This window comes from Salvia splendens, chromosome 3 (assembly GCF_004379255.2).
Source record: "Salvia splendens isolate huo1 chromosome 3, SspV2, whole genome shotgun sequence".
Lineage (NCBI taxonomy): Eukaryota > Viridiplantae > Streptophyta > Magnoliopsida > Lamiales > Lamiaceae > Salvia > Salvia splendens.
Window position 1 is genome coordinate 41,614,558 of NC_056034.1, and position 13,074 is coordinate 41,627,631.

Consider the following 13,074-nt stretch of genomic DNA (forward strand, 5'->3'; position numbering starts at 1 on the left):
GAGTGCGATTGATGTTGTGGCAACAAAATTTTATTTGTTATGTTTGAGGATAATTTTGTCAATTAATACAATAACCAGTTATGATAACCATAGTTTGTTTATGATTGGGAGAAGAAATAATCAACTTATAAATATTTATATTTCATATGTAATGTGAAAATATTTATAATAATCGAATCGACTCGACTCTCTTATTTATAATAATATGCATTCCAGGAAAGAAGCAACAAAGATGAAGCTGATAATTCAGCTGGACTCGATACATGATAAGTAATTAAAATAAGGACTCGATGCCTGCATGTGAATCAAATTTATACTAGTAGTATAAATTTGAAATTATTAGCATCCATAGTTGGTTATTCAAGACAAACGAACCACAATAGGGCTCCGAACAGAATGAGTGGGAGAGATACATTTCAAGAATCCTTGGACGAAATTGGTATCCGGAGCAGAAGTGAGTCGGCTAAATGTAACCTTGTACTGCAGTTTCTGTTCTGTCTCCGAGAAGTTGAGCGTGGTGGGCTCCACACGAACATCAACTCCGCTAGGTGGGGAAATCTCGACCTCGTATGATGAGTCAGGGTCGCCTACGTTTGTGACGGTCCTGGTGTAAACCTGGGAAGTTGATTTGCCACTGAAAATGATAGAGAATGAAGGATAGTTTAACTATGCTTCCACTATCTTCGATTCGACTGTTCAGTTCACCCTCCTATGTACAAACACCTCCACTTGGCGGTCCGTGTAGTGGAGACCACACAAGTAAGAAAGGTAGGTAGTCTTGGGGCTGGATGTCGTAGACAAGTCCGGGATCTTTAGCTCTTGATGGATTCACATGACCTGATCCCGTGGCAAAGATGTCGGCCGGGAGAAACCTCTCGTCCTCAATTGGATTACCAGCTAGGTTGACATCGTCTGCAGTGGTCATAATGGGGGACTTGATTGCAGCAGGGGACCAATTGGGATGCACGCTCTTGAGCAGAGCCGCCACACCGCTCAGGTGCGGGCACGCCATTGAGGTACCAGAATCTATTTTCCATTCCATGGAAGTGTGTGATGCTGCCAGAATATTGACTCCGGGGCATAAAATGTCGGGTTTCAAGAATCCAGGGGTTGGTATGCTAGGACCCCTGGAAGAAAATGAAGCGACGATCATCACCAATCACGGTACCTTGGGAAGAAATAGTGGCGGTGGGTGTTGCCGTTGAATTTATGTAAGCTTTGATCTTCAATCCCGCGGCATAGCTGAAATGTGTTGATGGCAAACCGTGGGCTGCAACTTGAATGGTGTTTCCATCTGTCTCATTGCTTATGAGAATCACGCCGGCAGCGCCACTTGGAATTCCTTTTGTTCTGTCGTTCTCACACACCACTATCTTACCTCGTGTGGCTCAGTCATATGATCACTCAAGCAGCTCAGTCAAGCTCAGTGAACCGAGCCGTCCATACAGGGTTCGCATTCTGGAAAGCAAACAAGGGAATCAAGATTTAACGGCTAGTTAAATCTGAGCCGTCCGATCTTATGTTTTAGTTAGTTTGATTCTCAACCGTTAGATGAGATAGAGCCGTTTGTTTGTTAGTTTGTTTCTTGTTTTCTTCTCGGTTAAGTAGAAAGTTTTTTTTTGTAGATTCAGTGATTTTTTCCCAATTCTCAGCTCAATGAAATTTTCTCTCGTTTTTCAATTAGTGTTCTTCAACATTTGAATTCCAAAGTGTTAACAATTGGCGCCGTCTGTGGGAAGCACAAGCAATTGAATCGAATTGCAGCTTGTTCTTTGGAATCGAATCCGCGGTGGAAATGGCGGCGAGGTTGGAGGCGGAAAAGTTCACCGGAAAAAACGACTTCGGTCTGTGGAGGATGAAGATGCGCGCGATGCTCATTCAACAAGGGCTATCGGCGGCGCTTGAGGAAGAGAAGCCGGAAGAGGGAGCCGATCTGGATGAGAAGGCGGCCGTTAAACGAGCTGATGTTCTAGCCAGAGCTCACAGCGTGGTGGTTCTGTGTCTGAGTGATAAAGTGCTCAGGGAGGTCGCGAAGGAGAAGACGGTGGCCGGAATACTAAAGAAATTGGAGGATCTATACCTGGTGAAATCTCTCGCGAATCGGCTGTACATGAAGCAAAGACTATACTCCTACAGGTTCTTGGAGGAGAAGGCAGTGATGGAGCAGCTAGAGGATTTCAATAAAGCGATCGATGACCTTGAAAACATCGATGTGACGATTAGCGATGAAGATAAGGCAATACTTCTTCTGAACGCTCTTCCGAAATCATATGACCAATTGAGGGATGCTATCATGTATGGAAGGGAAGGATCCATCACACTCTTGGAAGTCCAATCTGCTCTGAAAGCTAAGGAGATGCATTCTTCTGGGGTTAGGCTCATTGATTCTGCATCCGAGAGTCTTAATATCAGAGCATCAAAGGGAAAGAGACCGTTCAAGAAGAAGTTTGAACCAAACAAGCAATCTTGGAATGACAAGAAAGAGAGTAGGGTGTGCTATTGGTGCAACAAGCCCGGTCATCTCAAGAAAGACTGTTTCGGTTGGAAAAAGAAACAGTCCACACAAGGTAATCAAGGTGTGAATACCTCTGACTGTGTTGAGTCAAATGATGCAGTAGAGGTATTGAATGTGATGGAAACCGTTGATGGAGCTTCTTGGATCATGGATAGTGGTTGTAGCTTCCACATATGCCCAAATCAAGACTGGTTTGAGACTCTATCCGACTGTGATGGCACAGTGACTCTGGGAAACAATCAAATATGCAGAGTGAAGGGCAGAGGCTCAATAAGGCTCAAGCTACAGGATCACTCAATCAAAATTCTCAGTGATGTCAGGTTCATACCTGAAGTGAAAAGAAACTTGATATCACTGGGATCACTAGAGCAAAAGGGGTGCTCATTCTTGTCCAGGGATGGCAGAATGCAGGTCAAGAAGGGTGAGAATGTGATCATGACAGCTGAAAGAAGAGGAAGTTTGTACTATCTTTATGCTTCTGTGATTAAGGTTCAGAGGGATAGTGATGAGCTGAATCTGGTGAAGCTTCCAAGCTTGAGAGTTTGGCATGAAAGGCTGGGACATCCTGCAATAGGATGTATAAAAGAATTGATCAAGAAACAGGTGATCTCTGCTGATGAGTCAGAGGATATTTCACCATGTCAAGATTGCATCCGAGGTAAAGCTAAGAAGTTGCCTTATCCCACTGGTAAGCATACCTCTACATCTCCATTGAATTATGTACATAGTGATCTTTGGGGGCCGGCTTCAGTCAACACCATTGGGGGAGGAAAATATTACATGTCATTAATTGATGATTTCTCTAGAAAAACCTGGATATATATATTGAAAGAGAAATCTGAGGCATTAGCTAAGTTCAAAGAGTGATGTGATGAAGTTGAGCTTGAGAAATGGTGTAAGGTGAAGTGCCTCAGAACAGATAATGGACTCGAGTATGTGTCCAAGGCTTTTGATGAGTTCTGCAGGCAAAGGGGTATTAAAAGACATAGAACAGTCCCCATGAATCCTCAACAAAATGGAGTGGCTGAGAGGGCTAACCGAACCATTGTTGAGAGAGTAAGGTGTATGTTGTTCTCATCAGGTTTGGGGAAGAAATTCTGGGGTGAAGCAGCTTCTACTGCAGTATATTTGATGAATAAATGTCCATCTAGCAGCATCAATGGAGACACTCCAGATTATAGGTGGTATGGCAAGAATGCAAGGTATGAAAATTTGAAGACTTTTGGCTGTAAGGTGTTTGCTCATGTGAAGCAAGGAAAATTGGATCCTAGGGCATTAATGTGTGTGATGCTAGGATATCAAAAGGGAGTCAAGGGGCAGATTGTGGTGCATAGAGCCAGGGAACCACAAGGTGATCATTAGCAGAGATGTTACTTTCTTGGAGAGGGATATGCCTTTTCTGAATAGAGGGAATGCTGATGGTGATGGAGTGAGGATAGTTGGTGGTGATGGTGCTGAGTTTGAGGTGGAGCCTGCAGAGAAGGGAGATCAGATCCAAGATGACAGTGAATCTGATGCAGAGGCTGGAGAACCAGCTTCTGAAGTAACTGGAACTTCTGCTCATGGGACTGAGACTGCTCATGATGGTGGTAATGATCTAAGTGGTTATCAGTTGGCCAGAGACAGAGTCAGAAGGGTGAGCAAGTTACCAAACCGATTTTCTGAGTATGAGACAGTGTTTTATGCTCTTCTTACTGCAGAAGAGATAGAAGCTGAGGAGCCTCTCACATATAAAGAGGCTATGGCAAGCAAGGATAGAGAAAAATGGTTGCTGGCTATGAAAGAGGAAATGGACTCACTGACTAGAAACAAGACTTGGATCCTTGTAGACAAGATTGAAAACAGAAAGCTGGTAACTTGCAAGTGGATCTTCAAACAGAAAATTGAGGTTGATGGTTCAATAAGATTTAAAGCTAGGCTAGTAGCAAGGGGATTTACACAAGAGTATGGCATTGATTATAATGAGGTTTTTTCCCCTGTTGTAAAGCACAGCTCCATCAGAATGCTCTTGTCAGTTGTTGCAAAGAATGGATGGGAACTTGAGCAAATGGATGTGAAAACGACCTTTCTCAATGGGGAGTTGGAGGAGTCTATATATATGACACAACCTGAGGGCTTTGTTGCTTTAGGACAGGAAGGGAAGGTGTGTAAGTTGATCAAGAGCATCTACGGTCTTAAGCAAGCAAGCAGGCAGTGGCATAAGAAGTTTAACTCTCACATGTTGAGTTGTGGGTTTACAAGATCAAGATTTGACTCCTGTGTTTACTTCAAGAAGAAAGGTGGAGCAGCAGTGGCTTATCTATTATTATATGTGGACGATATGCTCATTGCTGGTTCAAATATGAGGGAAGTGGAGCTGGTGAAGGAGGATCTGAGGTCTGGATTCGATATGAAGGATCTAGGGCCTGCAAGAAAGATTCTGGGCATGAACATAGTGAGAAACAGAAGGCAAGGAACCATATGGCTGGGCCAATCTGATTATATACTAAAAATGTTAAGAAGGTTCAAGGTTGATAACTTGAAAGAGAGCGCAACTCCCTTGGCTCAGCACTTCAGGCTGTCTGCAGATCAGAAGCCTCAAAATGAAGAAGAAAGGAGGGAAATGAAAATGATCCCTTATGCCAATATTATTGGCAGTGTGATGTATGCAATGGTCTGCACAAGACCAGATATTGCACAAGCTGTTAGTACTACAAGTAGGTTCATGGCGGATCATGGTAGAGAACATTGGTTGGCCCTAAAATGGCTACTGAGGTACATGAAAGCTACTGCAAAACTGGGAATTCTTTATGGAAAATATCAGACTTCAGGTGATGAAGCTTTACTTGGTTTTTGTGACTCTGATTATGCTGGGGATGTGGACAATCGGAGGTCACAATCAGGCTATGTGTTTACAATGTATGGGTCTGCAATAAGTTGGAAATCAAGCCAACAAAATGTGGTGGCATTGTCCACAACTGAAGCTGAATACTTGGCACTTGCAGCAGCTATCAAAGAGAGTTTCTGGTTGAAGGGGCTTGCAGCAGAGTTGGGAGTAATTCAGAGGTGTGTTGCAGTTGGTTGTGATAGTAGTAGTGCGATTGCACTTGCTAGACATCAAGTCTATCATGAACGCAGTAAGCACATAGATGTGCGCTTGCACTTCATCAGAGAGAAGATCGAGGAAGGAGAAGTGAAGGTGTTCAAGGTATGCACAAAGGTGAATCCGGCTGATATGCTCACAAAGGCTTTGCCTAGAGAGAAAGTAGAGCTTTGTAGGAGGCTGATAAAGTTGAAGGCTGATGATGAAGCTGGTTGAGTGAAGGTGGAGATTTGTGGCTCAGTCATATGATCACTCAAGCAGCTCAGTCAAGCTCAGTGAACCGAGTCGTCCATACAGGGTTCGCATTCTGGAAAGCAAACAAGGGAATCAAGATTTAACGGCTAGTTAAATCTGAGCCGTCCGATCTTATGTTTTAGTTAGTTTGATTCTCAACCGTTAGATGAGATAGAGCCGTTTGTTTGTTAGTTTGTTTCTTGTTTTCTTCTCGGTTAAGTAGAAAGTTTTTTTTTGTAGATTCAGTGATTTTTTCCCAATTCTCAGCTCAATGAAATTTTCTCTCGTTTTTCAATTAGTGTTCTTCAACATTTGAATTCCAAAGTGTTAACACCTCGGATGTCGCTTGCACTGGGCAAGTTGTGGAAGCAGTAAGGCGCATAGACAAGCGGGAAGAGCTCAGTAGCTTCATAAATTGATTCACCATCCACCTCTTGATTCTTTCCTAGCACTGCTTTTGCACTCAATTTTCTGTCCAACGTGCTTGCTCCAACCGTCAGAACCCACAGATGAGGGAAGAGGACCGCTGTTTCCAGCTGCGAAGCTAACGATGATACCCTTCTCCATCGCACTGAATGCACCAATTGCAAAATAATCTTGATACAAGGTTTTTATTTGTGTTGCATCTGTATAGCCTATAGATATCGACAGCACGTCGACTCCATCTTCAATTGCTGCATCCATTCCAGCAAGGAAAGCTGCTTCTCCTCTAGAATTATCCTTTAGCACTTTGTATATGGCTAAATGAGCAGCAGTGCCGTTAGCGCTGCCAAAAAGATTTGCGCCTTGCACAAAGCGTCCAGCAGCAGTGTGAGTTCCATGGCCATTATCGTCAAGGGGGCTCTGGTCCTCGTCGTTAAAGAACCTTGCTCCAATGATTTTGTTGTTGCAGGTTGTGCGGCTGAATTCACACTCGCTCTTCCACTTAGCTGGTAGAGGTGGCATTCCTTCATCGCTGAAGGAAGGATGCTGAGGCATCACTCCGGTGTCCAGCACGCCAATAATCACACCTTTACCATAATTAGAGTCTTTCCATCCACAACCCCATAGTCTGGTTCAACCCCAAGAAGTTGGGGGAATGTGTTGTTTGCACGGACACCAATTTCTGGGGCTGTGCTGAGATGAATCCTTTCTTCTTCTCCATATCTTTCACCTGGTGGGGTGAAAGCCTGGCAGCAAATCCCTTGAACACGTGGCGGTACGAGTAAACGAGATGTGCCTCATCTTCACTCGAGCTTGCTGTGGTAGACGGTAGAAAAGAGCGGTACCAGGTCTCCAGATCTTCCGATTCAGAAGCAACATGTGCTCATTTCTATCGTTTCCGACCTTGCTTGTCTTTTTTGTAGACTCCTACAAAAACGACCTGATTAACTGTTTTGTATACTCGTACTTTTGCAAGTTTATAAATCACTACAGTTTTACATATTTTTTCCTTAACATTCCACAGATATACCTACTTATTTCTGTAGTCCAAATAATTAAGCCTTGGTATTTCCACTAAAGATGATTAGTAGAATTTGATATTTTACATTTTATGATCAAACAATTTTATTTGGAGCCTAAAAGATGTTTCAAGCCGAAGATGTTTATACCAGATATAATATATTTTAGATTCATAGAAAAAATTAAATGACTATATAGTTGTGTTTCTATGACTTTTGTGGGCTTTGTTTTGAGATGGTCGTTGGCATGTTAACTTATTGGCCTACATTGCTTTCGTTGTAGTAAAACGTTGAATCATTAAATGGCGATCCACATTTCACACATTTCACACACTACACGCATTCACACACTACACACATTTTACACACTTCACACACTATACACAACATACATTATACCCAAAACATACACATTGTACACACATTACACACACTTACAAATTTTACACGAAATATACACATTGCACACATTGCACACACACTTCACACAAACTAAAATTTTAAATTTAGTTCAGTTTTTCAATTTGATTCAATTTAAACTTTTGAAAAATTTCAGTTTTTCGATTCGGTTTGGTTTGGTTAAAAAAAAATCAAAAAGTTGACATCAAATTCAAAAATAGGATGCTTGAAATGTGTGAAATGTGAGTAGTGTTTGTAGTGTGTGTGAAATTTATGTAGTGTGTGAAATGTGTGTAGTGTGTGTGAAATGTGTGTAGTATGTGAAATGTGTGTAGTGTGTATTGGAAATTTTATGATTATTTAGATTTTGGAATCACAATTTTCTACTTTTGATATGGAATTCAAATTGTGGAATTGAAAGATTTGGAATTGCAATTCAATTCAAAATCCAAATATTTTTGTGATACCGAACAGTGAATTTGGAATTGGAGGCTCCAAAGCCTCAATCCCATGATACCGAACGCACCCTTAGTCTTTCAAATAATCAAGTGAAATTTATATACATAGTCAAACCAATAAACATGATACAGTTAGGGATGTCAGTGTAGCCCGTAACCCGTGGGCTGGCCCAAATAGCCCGCCAAATTTATAGGGTGAGGGCTGGAAATTTCTAGCCCGATAAAATCAAAACCCGGTTAGCCCACACCCGATAAACCCGCAACCAGTTAGGACCAAACCCGAAAACCCGATGGGCTGGCCCGAAAACCCGATAAAATTTCTTATTCTATTTTTTTACTCCTAATTCGACACTTCATTAATTAATTTTATAATATAGATAACTAAAAAAATATTTTTCAATTTTATATTAAATATACAAACTATATATTGAATTTTTATTAATATAATAATTTATAAATAAATTAAAAACTTCAAATTCACTAAAAAAATATTTAAATTTCTAAACCATGCATTAAAATTCCGTGAAATATCTCAAATATTAGTATTTGATCATGTTTATGATTGAGTTTAAACATATATCTCATATATAATAATTAAATGTTTTACATTGTATGAATATAACTAATTTTAATAATTATTTATTGGATTGATCGCATGTTAATATTATCTGTAGCAACCCGATTAACCTGTTGGGCTAGCCCGAAACCCGAGCTTTTACGGTTAGGATTGAACTTTTACAACCCGAAAGAAATCACAACCCGGTTAGCACACACCCGATTGACCCGCAACCCGAGTAGGGTTGGCCCGAAACCCGACGGGCCGACCCAATTGACATCCTTAGATACAGTAATAGTATTTTTTTTTCCATTTTATATGCGATACTAGTTATTACTGGAGCCCAAAAGAAGTTTCAAACCCAAGTCGTTAAGGGCCCAAAGCATCGCTTTATACCTAAAACGTAAATCATTAGTATCCCTTAGAGCATCCGCAGCGGCATGTCCGTCTGTCCATCCGTCCGTGCCGCTGGCACGGCACACCCCTGTCCGCAGCTGCGCTCTTGCCACTGGCACGGCTCTGCTCGATACATAGAGCACGTCCGTGCCGCTGAGCAGGGCGACATTGCACGTTTCTATTGGCCGTTGACATTTTCTTTTTTCTTTTTTTTAAAAAAATAAAAAATAATACAAAAAATTAAAAAATATATTTTCGGATTCCCAAAAATATACATATTTTATTACCATTTTTTGAATTTTTTTTGAATTTTTTTAAAAAAAATTAATCCCAAAATTATTTATAAATACACACATTCATCATCCATTTGGGTGAAATTCGCCCACAAGTAATGGTTTTTTTAATTTTATGAATTTAATTATGTAATTTTTAATTTTGAGGATTTTAATTATGTAATTTTTAATTTTTTTGTAATTTGTAAAAGTATTCCACATATTTTTAATGCATTTTAATTTTGTGGAAATGTTTTTATTTAAATTGAATAATAGAATGGTGGGACCTTGAGCTTGTCCTTGCGGAAAAACACGGATGTGGGTGTTGTGTTATTGCCTAAGGACAAGGAGTAAAAGTGGTCCGGACCCACATCCTTGCTCGTTGGCAAGAACACGGATGAAGATACTCTTACTAATCATTATCTTGGCACCATCATACACATTAATTTCATTATTTTATAGATTTATTGTAATATAAAAATTAATTATTATATGAAATCATAATTAATATGTATAACTTAAATTAAAAATACCACAAATTTGAATTAATTGAATTATAAATTAAAGTGAGAAAATAAATATAAACAGATAAAACTTTGAAGCTGAAATGTAACTTCCATTTGAGAAAATGGTGGCTTTCAATTTTTTTTTTCCATTTATCTCTCCCCATTGCAACTTTTTGCGAAGATTTTGAATAATCAACTGATGTGATGACGTTGTTCTTGGGAGGAGGATCCCCAGCTGTGATGGCATTGCCACAGCAGGGCATGCGGTGGTTAGAGACTTCTCAAAAACACCTCTTGCCACGTCACTAGAATTTCTCGTTCCACTGCCACGTCACTAGGACATCCCCTTCACAATCCGCCCTTCCCACTAGAACTTCTCTCAATAAAAAAATCACAATTATTTAGAAACGTAACAGAATTATAATTTTGACACGGAATACGGAAAAATTGCGAATGCTTCATTAAAAAAATTTACATAAAAAAAGAAAAACAATTACATAATAAAAAAGAAAAAAAATTACATAATAAAAATAACATAATACGGCAAATCGACTAAGCTTAGGCCTCAACCGCTCCTACTGTTTCCGGCATTGTCCGGGCACGCGACACTTCGCCCCAGCCGGTTTGTGTGTGAGGTAGGCTTCAGCGACGCGATGCCATAGTCTGTCAATATGCTGGTTAGCACCGACATAGGGATCCTCGACTATTGAAACCCAAGCCTTCGAAAGCGCGACGTTTTCCCACACGCTCCAGACCGTCCTCTTTCCCGTCTCCTCATCATCCTCCTCCTCAGCCACCGTTCACGAGGAAGAGCCCGTGGCTTTCCCCTTGCCCTTGCCCCTGCCACGGCCCTTGCCCCTGCCCCTTGCCCCTGTCCCCACATTATCGGGAGTCTCCCTGACTGGAGATAGCCCAACTCCTCAAAAGAGAAAGTATCCACGCCGGTGAACTGATTCTCCGGAACAAAACTGGAGGGGGTATCAGTAGACAACATATCGATAACCGGCCGATAGACATCGTCCGCTAGTGGTTCAGGGCTCCTGCCACCCCCTCCCCCAGGCATGGTCTGCATCATCCCCTACATCATCCCATCCATCCCCATCATATTTGGGGTCATGCCCCCATCCCCGCTTCCCTAGGCATCATACCACCCATACCACCCATCCCACCCATCCAATTGTACATATTGCAGTAAGGGGACATCATACCACTCATCCCACCCATCCCACCCATACCACCCATCCTACCCATTCCACCCATCCCCGACATTGCCAGAACCGTTGTCGCATTTCCGCTAGAGTTTCCCTCCAGTTCGGCGGGAAACGTCGAAGTCTGCGACTCGCTCGTGGCGGGGGAGTTCCTGTCGTTCTCCATTAAGTAGAAATGAAATTTGTAGTAAAAGAAGAGAGAAACTTGTTAACACAAGTGGTGCGAATGAAATGAAGTTCAACGAGCTGTATATATAGAGTTTTAAAAAAAAATTAAATACCGGACGTCCGACCCACGCCACAATAACGGACGTCCGCCCGCCCGTCGCCCGCACGTCCGAGGACATCCGACGTCCTTATGGGACGTCCGTATCCGAGTTGAAACGCCACAATGGCGGACGTCCCGATCGCCCGTCGCGGATGTCCGACCGGACGTCTGCCATTGGAGATGCTCTTAAAACGCATGAATTTGTTAACTTAACGCAATAGTCATGCTAACTTTTTTTTTTTATGTTTAATTCACACCATTTTAATCACATTTTTATTCTATTAAATGTAAAACGCACTAAAAAATGTATTTGCATATTAGAGTATTGGATCTTCTTCTATTGCTTATAGCACCATAATCCAAAATTAAGACCAAATCTACACCCTTAGATTTTAAAATGAGTGCACGAGATTAAATTTTACGAATTTCAATAAATTTTCGTGATTTTTTTATATCAACATAGTGTATTACAAATATCAATACAGTGACATGAGAATCTCAATACAAGTGCTAGAAAATATCAACTCAGTTTTATTGAGATTTTCCATGCATTATATTGAGATTTTTATGCATTTATTGATATAAATCTATTTATCAACATATACGAAAACTGAAATAAAAATTATCAAATTTCATCATCTGAACGTCGACGGAACATATGCAATTGAGATATCGTTAGAATCCTTATAAAATTACATTTAATTTGATATATTTTTTGAGAAAAAATAATTTAAATCGAGTGAGTTATATAAATTTAAAGTTTTAAGATAATTTTAACAAGAGAGAATTGACATTAATACTCTTTAATATTATTTAATAATTATTTAAATTTTAAATATAATCCACTTATCATTATATCACTCACTAGATTTTTTAATCTAATGGTTAAGATTAGATCTTAATTTTGGATCGTTAAGTTAGCAATTGATCATCCTTAACGTATTTTATTATATATGTTGACTTTGATAGTTATTCTAATTAATTTTTTTTAATTGATGTTTGCGGCGGTTAATAGGAACTAGTATATAGCTTAAAGTATTTTGTTATATATATTGACTTTGATAGTTATTCTAATTAATATTTTTTTAATTGATGTTTGCGGTGGTTAATAGGAATTAGTATATAGTTTACCTTTAATTATTTTGCATAATCCTTTTATTTTAGGAATAATAGTTAATTATTTATTTTAGTACTTTCACTTATATATAGAGTTCCTACATTTATGAATTATAATTGAATCATATATGTTTAATTGTTGAGTATTTTGGCACATCTTTTGGCCATTATTCCTCAAATAAAAGGAATAGGTACCAAATAACTTAAACTAAATTATACTAGTAAGTCTTGCTCGTCTGAAATCATTAATATTAAAAAAATTACTATTAAAAAGAACATAATTATTAAAGAAATCATATACAAATATTTCCAAGTGCAAAGTATTGCAGAATTTAAAATAATAAGTGGTATTTAAAAAATGTGAATAGAAAAAAAAATCGACTATAATTCTTGCATTTAAATTCACTGGTAATAGCTAAAACATCAATTAAAAATATTAATAAAAGTAACTATCAAAGTCAACATATATAATAAAATACTCTAATATGTAATTGTATTTTTTAGTGTATTTTACAATTTAATAGAATAAAAATATGTTTAAAAAGGTGTGAATTAAACATAGAAAATGTTAGCATGACTATTGCGTTTAGTTAACAAATTCATGCGTTTTAAGCAAGCACCC

General features: G+C 39.4%; 1 pseudogene; it reads right to left on the reverse strand.

Annotated features, from left to right (window-relative positions):
• Positions 1 to 229: 229 nt before the first annotated feature.
• LOC121794062 lies at positions 230 to 7,110 on the reverse strand (annotated as a pseudogene).
• Between the last annotated feature and the right edge of the window lie 5,964 nt (positions 7,111 to 13,074).